At 30.3% G+C, this 15,673-nt stretch overlaps 1 long non-coding RNA gene and 1 pseudogene across 3 annotated transcripts; one reads left to right on the forward strand and one right to left on the reverse strand.

The window, feature by feature from the left end:
* Positions 1-9,775: 9,775 nt before the first annotated feature.
* On the reverse strand, positions 9,776-14,994 carry LOC122595197. Of its 3 annotated transcripts, XR_006323207.1 has the most exons (6): positions 14,755-14,994; positions 13,977-14,090; positions 13,519-13,609; positions 12,847-12,972; positions 12,218-12,278; positions 9,776-10,095 (listed from the first exon to the last, which is right to left on the reverse strand). It is a non-coding gene; the product is annotated as an uncharacterized LOC122595197 (long non-coding RNA). The 3 variants fall into 3 exon arrangements; XR_006323206.1 differs by having other exon boundaries at positions 12,847-13,609; XR_006323208.1 differs by lacking the exon at positions 13,977-14,090 and having other exon boundaries at positions 12,847-13,609.
* On the forward strand, positions 13,041-15,536 carry LOC122595196 (annotated as a pseudogene).
* Positions 15,537-15,673: the final 137 nt, after the last annotated feature.

The following is a 15,673-nucleotide window of genomic DNA, read 5'->3' on the forward strand; positions in this document are numbered from 1 at the left end:
TAACGATATTTAACTCCCTTTGGTCCCCTTAATAACCACGTGAATTGTCGTGCGTCTTGCACCGCATGAAAATGAACTTTCATTTTTTGGTTCACAGTCCAATCATGCATTCTTTCTTTACTTTCAACTTTGGGGTAGTTATTTCACAGCTTTTTAGTACTATAACTAACTCTAGCTAGCTAACAGGGACTTGGATGAATAAGCTAGAAAAGAATGATTTTTAAATTATTAAATAAATACAACGAATTAAGTTATTACGTATCTTAATCTTAATATATACTATAAGACAGTTGAACTAATAACTAATTAACCAATCACATTGTTCGATTTCATCAAATTGACTTTTGATGATGTCATCATTTAGAAAACTACAAATTAAAAATCCTAATAATCATTATCCAAATATATTATTATATTAATATTTATATTAATTTGTAGAAAAAGTCTCATTAATTTACACTTTTTTGTTTTCCATCAATAATTTACACTTTTTAGCCCTGAATACTTGATTTATATTTATTTTTAGTCATCAACTTAAGAATTTTTTTTTAAATTTATAATCATTTAATTAAATAAAAAAAATTTAACATATATATGAAATATTTTCTACAAAAAAATATTTATTTGAAAACTTAATGACTTATTAACAAATATTAGAAGAGTCCTAATTGTTATCAAAAAATATAAAAACAATCCTAATTGTTATCATATTATCATAGAACAAGTGATTGAAAATAAACATATGCGTGTTATGAACGCGCATCATGATTAAATACATATACTTGAATGTCAAGTTCGGGATCATAAATATGTTTATATTTCAATTCTTAATTATTTTTCCTAATAATATCACATTATGAGTACATCTGTTTCAAAATATATTATAATGGAGAAATTATTATATATAGCATGTGTCTTGTGAAATGACGACGGCAAACATATTGTTAATATCGTGAGGAACATATGATTATTGTACTACAACTTGCAAAATATAACACTTAAAACCGTTTTTTATTTTAAATTGTAAGCTTTTGTAACTTAAATGTATGAAGATCTAATATTGTTAATATCGTAAATCCCATGTCCAGTGTTGGACACGGGTCTAAAATCTAGTTATATTTCTAAAATGACAATGAACATAGCAAATTATCTAATCGACTCTTTATAGTCTACATTATTTAAGTCTTTCTTTTAAACTATTACTAGATTTTAGACTTATGTCCAACACTTGATACGGGGTTTACGATATTATCAATATTAAATGTTCATACATTTAGTTCATAAAAGCTTATAATATTGAACGTATACGGTTCTAAGTGTTATACTTTGCAAGTTGTAGTATAATAATTACAAGTTCGTCACTGTCATTATTAGCTGAGACATATTGATGTAATTGTTTGTGTTAGTCATTCCACAAGGCACATGTTACAATAAATTCTCAATTGTAGAATTTTTGAAATTAGTTGTACTCAAAATTTGATATTATTATTAAAGATAATTAGAAATTAAAATATAAACATACTTGTGATCATGTATTTGACATTCAAGTATATGTATTTGATCATTAAGCGGGCTCAAAACACGAATAGGTTTGCTTTCAATCACATGTCCTATGATAATTAGATAACAATTAGATTTGTTTTCATATTTTTTTGATAATAATTAGAATTCTTGATTTAAGTGACAATTGAAACTTTAAAAAATTAAATATAGATAACTTTTGTAACTTTTTAAAAAAATCTCCCCAATTTGATGCTAAAAATAAATATAAATTAAGTATTAAGGACTAAAAAGTGTAAATTATTGATGGAAAACAAAAAAAAAATGTAAATTAGTGAGATTTTTTCTACAAATTAATATAAATACTAATATAATCATATATTTAGATAATGATTATTAGAGTTTTTAATTTATAGTTAATCTAAATGATAACATAAGCGAGAGTCAATTTGATGAAATTAAACGATTTGATTGGTTAATAAGTTATTAGTTCAACTGTCTTATAGTATGTATTAAGATAAGATTATGATCTTGCCAGTAAAATTGTAAGTCGATATAAACCTTTTAAACTATTCAAATATTGAGTCGAGATACAACATCACGAAAAACTCACCGTATAATGGTGAAATCTTACATATGCCCTATATAAATATATAATGAGATGATATTATTGAAAAAAAAAAGATATGCATATAAGGTTTGTATATATTAATATGATATGAAGTTATGAAATAAGTTATATAAAAAAATAATAATAAAAAAAATAAAAAGAATTAGGGATTCTCAAATAGTAGATGGTTTTAAACACATATGACTTATCTATACTACCTTATAAAGCATTTTGTCCTTTTTTAAAATCTAAAAAGATGATTTGAAATATCGAAATTACGGAATGGATTCCCTCAAGCTAGACTAACATGACTAGTCATGTTAGGCTAATCTTGGCCCTTGGATGAAAATCAAGGATCAAGATTCAAAGATAATGATTGAATCTTAGCCCTTGATTTTCAATCAAATGTCAAGATGTCCCCAACTTGACTCAAGTTATAAAAATAACGAATCCTCCTCCCGAAATTACACTCTTTCTTTATTCACTAATTTAAACATTTTTACCTAATATACATATAATACCCTTAAATCTCAACCATTCATTTTTTCACCTCTCTCTCCTCAAATCTCAACCACTCTTCTCTCTCCTCTATAAATCATTTTATTTCTCTAATTCATTTAAAATCTTTTATCTCAAAAACCGTATATCGATAAATTATAAAATTTGTGTGAGTGTTTTTAAAATTTCATGTTCTTTCATTAGAGATGTCATTCGATATACTTTCGAATAATTTTTAAATCCGAAGGCGGAGCCCGCACGGCTAAGACATTTGACGATCACATTCTATGACTTATCACCTTCTATGACCTATCATCCTACGAATTTTTAAATCCAATGACGGAGCCCGCACGGCTAAGACATTTGACGATCACATTCTATGACTTATCACCTCCTATGACCTATCATCCTACGAATTTTTTAATCCGAGCACGGGTACTTACTCTCTTATATTAAAAAATTTGGGCCACCGATTAATCGAGCGGTTTATTCTCGGCTCTAAACTTGGTCTGGTTTTAAACGGATTGTGATCGACACATATATGGATACAAAAGTTAGGAGTTTTTGAGCTTCATAAAAGATTGACGTATTTTTTTGTCTTTAAGAGAGCATATTAGTTTTGATCCAAACATGATCGCCATAAAAAAGTTAGCATTTTAACCAAATTTAACAGAATTGATTTGGATCATGGTCCAGTTATTTGAATTTGTTGATTTATATTAATATCTCCACACAAACTTATTTTTTAATATATCTTTATCTCTATCTTTATTTCTATATTACTATGAGAGGATAGTCAAATGCTTATGTAACTATTCTTTTGTGTTGATAAGTAAGCTTTTTTCTTATGTGTAAACTAAATCCTTTTTAAAATTGTTTAATTATGTAATGTATATCTTCAAATTTATTATTCATCCTAGCATAATAATACTAATATAAATATATTATATAATAGTTAAATTTGATTTGTGTATCTATATCTATTTTTTTAAACATATTCTTGACAAAGAAAAAAATATTTTCATTTTTGATTTATATTTAATATATTACACATGATATTCATCTATAAATTATATTTAGTATTTTAATTAATATTTATATGTTGTATACATTTATACTATATTTATATTTATACTGTATCTTATCTTAATTAACCAATTTTACATGTATATATTAAATATGTGACTATAATTTTAATGAAAATTATCTTTCAATGCCTCCTATATAATCACTATATTTAGGAATAGTCATATTGAGTTGTTCACATTGTAACAAGTATAATGATGTTTTTTATAGTTTAGACTTTGTCTTTTAATAATCTATATAAAAATTATTAATTTTCAAATGTGGTTATTTCTTACATTATTTACTAGCATTTTACTTGTGTAATGTGGCGGCAGTGGTGGTAGCGACGGTGTGGTATTGGCGGCGGTGGTTGGTAGTTGTGGTGGCGTGACAGGGTGGTGACGGTGTGGTTATTATTGTAAAATAATTAATCTAAAAAGGGTAGTGTAGTTATTTTAGAAGTTGAAGAGTATATGTTGTAAATTATTTTATTAAGGGTATTATAGTTATTTTAAGTGGAGATATTTAAATTAATGAATTAAAAAGAGAGAATTAATTAATTCATTAAGTGTAGAATAATCATTTCGCATAGGACATTTTTATGAGAGAAAGTGTTAAAAAGTGTTAGGAGAGAGTGTGTGATAATTTTTATAAAGTAGTTATTTACACTATCAGTTTGTCCCATGTAGAGGTGGCTCAACAGTACTATGGGACTAGGCGATCTCTTTAGATCCCTAAAATTCCAAGGCCTCAACATTTTGAATATTAGACTTAATGTTTGTATTTTGGACTAAGTACATTATATAATTTACATTGCATTAACACTCTTATTGGATTTTGCACAAGCATTTGTATTTTTTTTTATTACTAGTAGTTCAATATAAAAAGTCAAGCTACTTTTTGTTTTTGTTTTTTTTATATACTTAAACTTATATGGTAACGAACTAAGCCCTAAAATTGACCTCGTTTGAGGTCTCCAAAAACCTTAAGCCGCTACTACTCCCATGCATCACCAAAACCGGTACTTTATTATAGCCTCTAACTTAAATTTCAAATTTCTTGACTAGTCAATGTGCCTATATAGTATAACAAGTGTAGAATTTTGGTGAATAAAATCAATAATTATCAAAGTAATTTTTATAATTAATACAAGTAAAGAGAAGTTGTATTTCTATTAGAACTCTTGTTAAATTATATATTAATATATCCTAATTACATTCAATCTCTAAAACACTTATCCTTATAATAACAAAGAATTATAACTTAATTAGAACTCTTGTCTTTAATAAATTATCGATCTTAATTTTAAACCAACTCAAATACTTCTCTCTACAAATATATATATACATTTTTAGTTACAAAAAAAAAACTAAAACAAATTTTCCCTTGTTGATGCTGCCATCGATCTACATGCCACCCCAAGAATCAAAGTTTCATAATCTATTTTAACAAAAGTATTAATCCTAAAGATCTCTTGGATTTTGGTATCTAAGGAGTGATCATCAATCTTGGGGTAAATTACTTATCTTTTCTTTTCATATATATAACTATATTTTTTTTATTGATCTTTTGTTTATAAGTAGCCTATTTGATGAATACATATTATGGCAAATTTATAATAATGAATTAAAGTTTTTTTTACGGTTAAATCAAAAGCTTGAAGTATAAATCATATTAATGTTAAAACTCTACGTATTTATTGTATCATAATAATTAAGGTAATTAAAGAAATCCAATTATGAAGGCATGGAAATCATAATAACAGATGTAAATAGGTGTTGGAAAGATTTGAAAGCTTATATATGTATATTAGTTGTAGTAGTCTTTAAAACAGTAAGTTTGAGTTATTTCAGAATCTGGACAGATTCTGTTTGTTAACTTTGAAAGGTCATATCTTGGTCATGGAAGATGGTTAAGTCACGTTTTTGGTGTCTAAAATTAATTTCAGGAAGTCTACTTTCTGGTGGAAGTGGTTTAGTGTCAAAATATGAAGTTTAAGGTTGTCAAACGAATTTTATAACAAAACTGCGCAAAGCTGAGTTTTCAGAACAGATTTAGGTCGACTTCAAATAGTCATATCTTGGTCGATTTTATGAACTGGAAGATTATTTTTTTCCATAAACATTTTTAAGATGTTAAGATTGTACAGTAAAAATTTGGATTTTTTTTGAAGCTTCGAAGGCCCTTAACTTTTATAAAACTTTTCTGCGCGCAAACAGTGAATTTATTAACTAGTCTGTAATTATCGAATTTTTAAAAATAGTTCAAGTACAAAATAAATTCTGTAAAAATTCATTTAAGTATCTAACACATAAAAGTTACTGTGGTAAAAATTTAAGGACTTGGTTAGTTCGGGTGATCCAGAATAAAAATTGATAAAGTTACCGAAAATTCCAGTGAATATGAGTTTGTAGAATTTAATCATAAATCATCAAGACAAATACTCTATATTAAGTTATATGACTTGTAACTTAATAAAATATGACAAATCATTTTATGAATACTTTGAGTGTAGCCATATGTGTATTTCATCAAATGCGGGTTACAATGGACGGTTATTGACCATGTCCAATAATTGTAACTTGTACATGTATATGTTGTGTAGATTCCAGTGATCTTTTGGACTTTACACAACTGCTTGCTGATTGAGGTGAGTTTCATAGCCCCTTTTTATTTTATTTATTTGGGGGAAAATGATGCTCAACACTTTTCATTTCTTTACTAGTTGTGTCAAAACTTGTTTGTTTTCTTGGACAAATACGTGTAATTATGAAATGTGTATGCTAGCTTGTTTGTGTTGATTCTATGATGCAATAGATGTCTGTTGATATCTATTGAAGACTATTTGAAATCTATCGACCAACTATATACTCCAGCCGGTAGTTGTTGGTATTACAGTGTGTGATTGAGTTGTTGGCAGGAGTGATGGGGATTGTATTGTTGGATAACTATGATGACATTGATCAATATTTGGATTGCATACAAGCTGCTACATGTTTATATTTACACTATTGTTCAAACCTCATATATCATGCACAACAAATTCATTTGTATTCCTTTAAACCTACGAACTCACCAACATTATGTTGACATTTTCGAGCATTCATTTTCATGTAATAACAATGCTTAAGGAGACTGAGTATAAGGACTTTAGGAAGACCAGTAAAGAGATCCTTCATGGACTCCTAGATTGCATTTGAACATTCAATACTATTTGCCACTTCTTTTGCTATTTGAGGCGTGTTGCCTAGACTTATCCCACTTGTGAGAATCACATTTATTTGGATTTCATTTAGTATAACTCTATTATAAATTCCATGTGCTATGTTATTTATTTTCGTCATATCCTACGATTCCGCCTAAGGTGGGGTGTGATCAAGTACTTTAGGATATTTTCACTTAATTGATTAAAGACGGCCTGCAGTATGTTAATATACATACGCACGTATAAAATACAAGAATACTAACTTGATGGAAATGATCGAATATTCAGATTAGCATGATTAATTGAAGTATTCGCATTACATCGTACGTGGTAAAACTGAAAATTTGCATTTACATGAGGTGAGACGCACGTGCGTGATGCATGTACATGTACAATCTACGTTCCCCGGATGTTGTGTTATCTTAATTATGGGCGTGGGCGGTGGCTGGGAACTGGGGTGATGAGGAGGGGAGTTAATGGAGAGGAAGGGTGCGAATCAAGAAGCGAGGGCTCATGCATTATTATTTTTATAGGTTTTTAGTTGTTAAGGCCGGGTCGTGACCGGTTTTAATATGAGAAATACTTTAATATGTCATTTTAGACTTTTGCTATCTTTAGGACATTCCCCATGATTCAACCTCATACAATATACATAATTTAGGAATTTCAATGCTACCATTTTCAAGTGAAACATAGACATACCAATAATTGGAGGCGGAATGCTACCATTTTCAAGTGAAGCATAGACATACCAATAATTGGAGGCGGAGTATTAATTTTTACTTAAAGATGAAAGAATGTTGAATGAGAGGGGACGTATTTTATAAGGAAAATAATTAATCAACCTAATTTATATGTCTAAAATCAACCTAAAACCTTAAGAATTTGACATGTGTATTCCACTAATTCTCATTCCTAATCTTGCCTCCTGATTTTTCCACATGTCATCATCTTATTATTAGGCATATCTTTAGTCACACCAATTAGGTTGATTTCTCATTATCCATTTTATAATCTTGTAATTAATGGAATCTCATCTTTATATTTTGACACATGTCATAATCTGTAAAGTAAGTAAGTAAGTAACTGTTCAGTGACGCCTTCTGCGGGTTTTGAGCCCCAATACCTCGACGGTGTATGGGGGAGGTTAAGATATAGCCAGACCTTACCTCTAGCTAAGTAGAGAGGTTGCTTTCAGATTCTACCTAAATGGTAGAAAAGATCCTCCAACCTTTGCATGGAATGAGGATCGAACCCATGACCTATGTTTCCAGAGGTTAGGATGTTTACCACTGATCCAACCATGCTGCTTGGTACATGTCATAATATGTAATTAGGAAAATTTTTAAGTTAATTAGTTACGATAATATCCCTATTATATTTTTTAGAAAAGGATGGATAACATCATTTTATTTTGTCAATTTCATATTGAACTTGACTTCGCGGTTATTTGACATATAAATTAATAGTAGCCATTGAAGTTATTATCAAATCTCAGAAGTTACATCGTATCCTTTTTATAAATATATATATATATATATATATATATATATAAAGTCTAATCAAAAGCAAATAAGATTGGCATGCATATGGAATAGTTATTATTTTTCTTTGTGATTCACGTTTGACTTATGGATGCAATTTCCAGCATAGAAGGTAGACACTAGCAAAAATAAAATTTAATTGATAAAAGTGGATTGAGTTTTGATTAAAATTGATCATAATAAAACTAAAATGCATTCTGTGGAAAAATTATACTCCGTAATAATTTATGCCTCCATTTCTTCGGATAAGGTTATGGACAAATCAAAAGTTCAGTTCATATAAAATTATGCTCATTTGTTGAACAATTATGGACAACATTTTATTAAAGAAATTAAAAGTAATGATATCTCTTCTTTTGTTCGAGGGGTTAATATATAATTTGGATTCTTTGCATAAATAGCTTTCTTATTCTTGGGATTTTTTTTAAATAGCAAACTACTGTACCTTAAATTACACTAATTATACTAAAATACTCCATGGAACCTTAATCTTCACTCTAGAGTTAATTTAATAAATTAGTTAAAGTTAAAGAGCTAAGTAGATTAAATTGTAGAAAAAACATTAAATCGATTTAATAAGTTTATGGTAAAAGAAAAGTTAATGTTAGTCAATAAAACTTATATATGAAAATACCCTTTGTGTCTCATAAAGATAATTTACAAACTAAAAATAGCACAGTTTTAATAGATTAATGTAATATTTAAGTGATAATGTCTTTTTTACCCGGTAATTAATTAACTCAACTTAGGTGGATTGAGGTATCTTCTTTCACTATGTGGGACCCAGAGGTGGATTTTTCTCAAGGTCTCGGGTTCAAGTATTTGGTTTTTCATCTCAAAGTATTTTTCATAAGTAGAGGGATAGAGGTCCAACAAAGCACTGGTTAAAATTGTCTCCAACACGTCTGAATCAAAACAAATTTTAGTTAAAAAAAAAAATACTAGAAAGTTGTAACAATCGTAATTAATTAAAGCATAATACGTAAAAATGAATAGATAATGGCTCCAGCCTTTTAGTTTCAATTATTTTTGTCAAACAATCCCATTACGTTTTTTTTTTTTTAAACATAGACAGTCTTTTGAGACAGATAAAATAGCAATGTGTAGCGGAGAGTATTTTTCGAAAATTAAGATTTAGATTTAGATGTCACCAAGGATAAGATTCGGCAAAAAAGATAAAGTAGGGAATCTTGTAGAAAATCGACATTCAGTTTGCGTCGACAAATAATACTTATGAGTTTTTTTCTAAAATAATATAGTGACTAAAATTATTTACCAAACTAGTATAGTTTCAAAATTATTTACCATTTTAGTATAAAACCTTATTAACATTATATTTGTTAAATTTAAAAATTGAAAAGAAAAATCAAACCTCTAGGCTCTAACACTAATTACCTCCAATTCACATAACCTAAAATAAAATCATTAAATATACACATATAATAAATTAATAATGATACATTATTTGCCCAGGTAATCAAACACTCATCCATTTTTAGCTTGTGCGAACTTGCCGCCAACTTGGTTGGTTTCAGAGTTTGTTATTTAATAAATAATGATCATCGACGGCAGAATCATCTAATTGTAGCGCTCGTCGGATGTCACTGTTAAATTGTGAATTTGGTCCCCTGATTGTGTATCTCGTTTGTAAATTAAGCTGAAGTCCACGCCATCTGAAAACCATATTTGTATTCATTTGGTTGATGAGAGGTTTATCATGCAATAAATTTTGTTATTGAAAGTCTAGTGACATTTACAATTTGAATTTACTTCCTCTTCATTGGCTTGTTTTGTTTTAAAAATAGATGTATTGATACATGAATGAGTATATAGATTTATATAAGAGATGGGTACTGACTATTGAGCAAATGATCTTTCTATATAAGATTTTACTAGATCTTAAAAAATGAAATATTATGGCTTTGAGAACTGGTGAGTGATTAGTGTTTATGAGTTTGTTTCCTGGTCTACAAATAACTTACAATCTTTATAATGTTAAAAATAAAGTTTTCTACTAAAATGGTAAATATTTTTAAAACTATACTAATTTGGTAAATAATTTTAGTCAATACACTATTTTAGAAAAAAACTCCTACAACTAAGGTGCGATACTTTCTTGTCCCTTTTAAAAATGATTAAATGAAGAGCCTTTCTGTTACCAGCCTTCATGTTTTGTTTTGTTTTTTTTTCTGAAACATTATACAACATCAAGGAAACCTCCCGCACCATATAATGGTGAAGTCTTGCACGTACTCTTGACAACGAGATGTTGACCATGAGCCGTTACAAGTATTCAGAGGGAAAAAACCCAAAACTTGTCATCCATGAGGATCGAACTCAAGATCTTGGGTAAAACCAAGAATGCCTCTGACGAACTGAGCTAGTTATCATTAGCAAAGCCTTAATGTACCAACACACCCAATACAATATGAGTAATTATTCTAAACATTCATTTTTCATAAAAGCATATATGCTGTCACATACTTACACAGCTCTTTGATAACAAAGAACACTTGAATCCACAATCAATCATATTTAATAAACAAGCTATAAACACAAAGATTTAGTATGGTATCACACATCAATGACTGGTTTGATTTACAGGTAGTTATTAGAGTTATATATCTTGTATGATTTTATGAAATCACTTCGTTTCGACAGTAAAGAAGTCATATTTGACAATTTCCCATTCCTTCCCTGGCGAGCATTAAAAATACCACCATGACACATAGAATCTGCCCTTGAACTTTTATACAATTCCAAGGCAACTTTAACCAAAAAAAAAAAAACTAAACGTACTCATTGTAATTGGACCACTATATGTTTACGACTAAAATGGACATATCATATAGAGCATTCAAACATATAGGGCCTAACTGCCTAACTAATGTAGATAACATAAATGAAGGTATATAAAAAGGTGCCATTTTTTAATAGGCAGTTTTAATTTGAAATCTATCTTGACCATTCATAGTGTGTACCATATCAACTTACAAAATGGTCATGCATTTTATAATGGGAAGTAATTGCTTAATTGGTCCTAACTCAACCTGAATTATATGGCACTATGGCTCATATTCATGTGTCACAATGACTGATATTGATGTCACAAAGTTAAGACATGGCCGGCCTAAATTCAAGTGATTTAGAACAAACAAGACGGTTGAGACATGGCCGGCCGAATTCAAGTGATTTAGTACAAACAATATGGTTTCGCTTGATATAACCATGTTTTAATTTGATGTGAACATATACGTTTACGACCTTCTAGTAGGTCCTAGCATTAAACTTTGTAGGAATTGTAGCCAAGATTAATGAATTATTTGCAAAAAAAATCTAAGAACCTAGCTTCAAACATTCTAGAGGGGCCCACATTGAGTACCATGCACTTTATGCAACTACTTTTAAACCACACAAAGAGTATTTCCTGTTCTATACCCATATATTGTTTTCCAAAAATAGATGTTTTGCTTAATGAAGGCCAGCTTAGATTGTACAGTTATTTTACATGTCAAAGTAGGTCATTAGATCAATAGTAAACAAGCTATCGATACATAAGGCAATGCATGTCTTATCATTCTAAGCTTCAAACTGTCCTCTTTCGGTTTACTTAACAAATTATTGTTTGTCCTAAAGGATGTTCTGTTTTTTTGGTGAATCTGAATCACCCAAAAGCTGTGTAACAAGTTTAAATGAGCTTTTTATGTAATGTGAATAATTATGAGCATACTTTAGGTTTATTTAGGAAATGTTTAGGTAAGCATATAGTGGCTGGCTGTAATTTGAAGACCTAACCTGAACACGTGGAGCTAATATTCTTGATAAATCTCTTTCGCATCATTCTTCATTTTTGTACCTGAAATCGAGCAAAGCAAAAAAATTATGACATCAAAGATAAACTTTTCTAATGATTTCCGTTTGATATCTGTTACTTTTCACAATTAGAATACCTAGATTCTTCATTTTTATCCTCTTGGTAACATCTCAATTCAGTATATTGGACCCATAAATTTACTTCTCCTTAACGATATTCCACATTCAGATCAACATATTTGAGATTTAGAGAGAAAAAAGAAAAAGAAATATCTCCGACTCCTCTATTACAAATGAATGTGATGAAAACTTATAGCCATCCCAACATGAAGTCTTTTGAGTCATTTATCTTGGTTATCAAAAGATATATTATACTTAAAGCAAACATGTACAAACAAGTTCACAAACTGATGTAACACAAATAAAGTAAGGAAGAGAATGAAGAAAGAGAAAAAGAAAATAACTTCTGAGATAAAAGTGAAGGTCGGCAATAGAGGCCTGAATGAACTTGGAAAGGGTAGTTGACCCTTACTAATGTGGGATACGTATATACAAAGTTAACGTATATATTTGTTCGGATTTGAAATGAGTGGCATATACGAAAGATGTACCTAGAATTTAGCTTCTGGGGTGATACGGAACCATCCATTCTAGCTGATTTGTCACTATATAAACCCCATGACCCCTTTGCCTTCCCACAAGAAAGATCCTCTTCGACACACACCCTATACAAGGTCCTTTCATAACAAGCCAAATAAAATTAAAAATAATCAGAGAGATAGAGAGATAGTGTTTTGAGTCGTCCATGAAGCTTTTTGCAACTTTTTTCTACGCAATTATTTTTTTATTTTCACTTTTATCGTATTGTTTATTCAAAAAACAAAAGAGGGGGCATAAAAAAACAGCCAGACTTCCCCCGGGTTCAATGGGTTGGCCTTGCATTGGAGAGACTCTCCAAATGTACACACAAGACCCGAATGTTTTTTTTGCCTCAAAGCAGAAAAGGTTAGTATATACAACAGAATTATGACAACAGATCAGTCACTCATTTATGCACCAAGTTTGACACTAATAATGCTACTATTATTATCTCTTGTATCATGATCAGATATGGTGACATATTCAAAACTCGAATACTTGGATACCCATGTGTTATGCTAGCAAGCCCTGAGGCGGCTCGGTTTGTGCTGGTAGCTCAACCTCACTTGTTCAAACCAACATACCCAAAAAGTAAAGAAAATTTGATTGGACCTTCAGCCCTATTTTTTCACACGGGAGATTACCATGCTCGGATGAGGAAGCTAGTTCAAACCTCGTTTTCCAGAAGCAACCCGAAAGTTGATGCCTGATATTGAATCCATAGCCATGTCAAGCCTAGAATCATGGGCAAATGGTCAAGTCATTAACACCTTCCATGAGATGAAAAAAGGTATGTCTTTAATAATATTTTTACTGGAATAGCTTTTGTTGATTCAAAATATATATATGTATATGTATTGTATCTACTAATTTACGGGTTTTATGCAGTTCGCTTTTGAGGTAGGCGTTTTGTCTATCTTTGGTCAGTTGAACGAAAATTATACAGATGAGCTGAAGGAGAACTATAGCATTCTTGAAAAAGGTTACAATTGTTTTCCAACAAAACTACCAGGAACTGCATACCGTAAATCTTTAATGGTAAATACGACTAAACTTATATAGATTATCATGTATGGCATATTCTTGTAATCAAACATCTTACTTGATATGAAATTGTGAAGGCGAGGAAAAGGCTCAATCAAATTATTGGTAAGATTGTGCGAGAAAGAAAGGAGAAGAAATCTTCTGCAAACAATCTCTTGGGTCATCTCCTGAACTTTAGAGACGAAAGTGGAAACACATTAAGTGAAGAACAGATAGCAGATAATATCATTGGGATATTATTTGCAGCTCAAGATACAACAGCTAGTATCCTAACATGGATACTCAAATATCTAAGCGATGACCCCAAACTTCTGGAGATGGTTAAGGTAAGATTCTAACGATTATACTCGCGTTTGTAAATACAAAACATATAATAAGGTATACATGCCCACATGTGTGTCGCTCTATTTCATAGTGCGAACTTACTGACTTTTACTACTAATGACAGGGAGAGCAGAGGGCAATATGTGGATCGGAATATGGAGAGAACCAGTCCTTGACTTGGGCTATGACACGGAAAACACCACTAACATATAGAGTATGTACATGACTAGTTTTAATTTTACCGACATTAGAAAGGATTTTATGTGTAATAGTTTTAGTATGTTATTAATTTATAATCAATATCTTAATCACTAATTTTGTATATACATCAATATCAGGTGATATTAGAGAGCCTGAGGAAAGCAAGTATCATATCTTTTACTTTTAGGGAAGCTACGGTTGATGTTGAATACGAAGGTATGTAAAAATATATATGAACTTGGACCCAAAAAAATGTCCATGTATATTTATGTGACTAATGTGTGATGATGTTAACGAAACCAACAGGATACCTAATTCCAAAAGGTTGGAAGGTGATGCCGTTGTTCAGGAACATTCACCACAATCCTGATTTTTTTGCTGATCCTGGAAGCTTTGATCCCTTCAGATTTGAGGTATGGACTGTGACGCCTGCCATCGATTACACACATACATGAGTAAGCATTAACCAATTACAGAAAGTGGAAAGATATATTAAAATAGATTTTTGCTCATCATTGCATTGACTTTTTCTTTGGCAGAATCCTCCAAAACCTAACACGTACATGCCATTTGGCAATGGAATACATGCTTGTCCAGGAAATGAACTTGCAAAGCTTGAGATGCTTGTTCTACTCCACCATATGCTTACCAAGTATAGGTATGACATTAACATAAAAACAGAGTTTCTTGCAACTGATAGAATGTTCACATAAGGAGCTGACATCATCCAATCGTGCTGATATTGTTATAATTTCTAAAACAGGTGGGAAGTAGTGGGTTCAGCAAACTTAATACAGTATAGTCCATTTCCCATTCCAGAACATGGGCTCAGAGCTAGATTTAAGAAAGAATTTTGACACGAGCATTCTTTCTAGCAACAATGCCTCTTTCATTCAGTTAACTATTACAAGCACGTACGGCATGCCCTATATTTTTTCCAGGGCCTAGCTACGGCTATGTAATCCATTATGTAAATCCTATTTATACTGTATTCATGATATCAAAAGTTGCTCTACAGTTATATTATTATGCCTATATGTATGCAACAATAAAGAAACCTCCGATTATGAGGACATTTGCTTCCTATCTTAAACCATAGACTTCCCATTTGTCCTGTAATTATGTTATATAACTTAATCAGATTTATGCTATTGTCAAGAGAACCTTTTTGATAAACAACAAAAGTTTGATATGTTTCAGGAGACGACATATTAGTATATTACACATCAC

This window comes from Erigeron canadensis, chromosome 4, assembly GCF_010389155.1.
Source record: "Erigeron canadensis isolate Cc75 chromosome 4, C_canadensis_v1, whole genome shotgun sequence".
NCBI classification, from domain to species: domain Eukaryota; kingdom Viridiplantae; phylum Streptophyta; class Magnoliopsida; order Asterales; family Asteraceae; genus Erigeron; species Erigeron canadensis.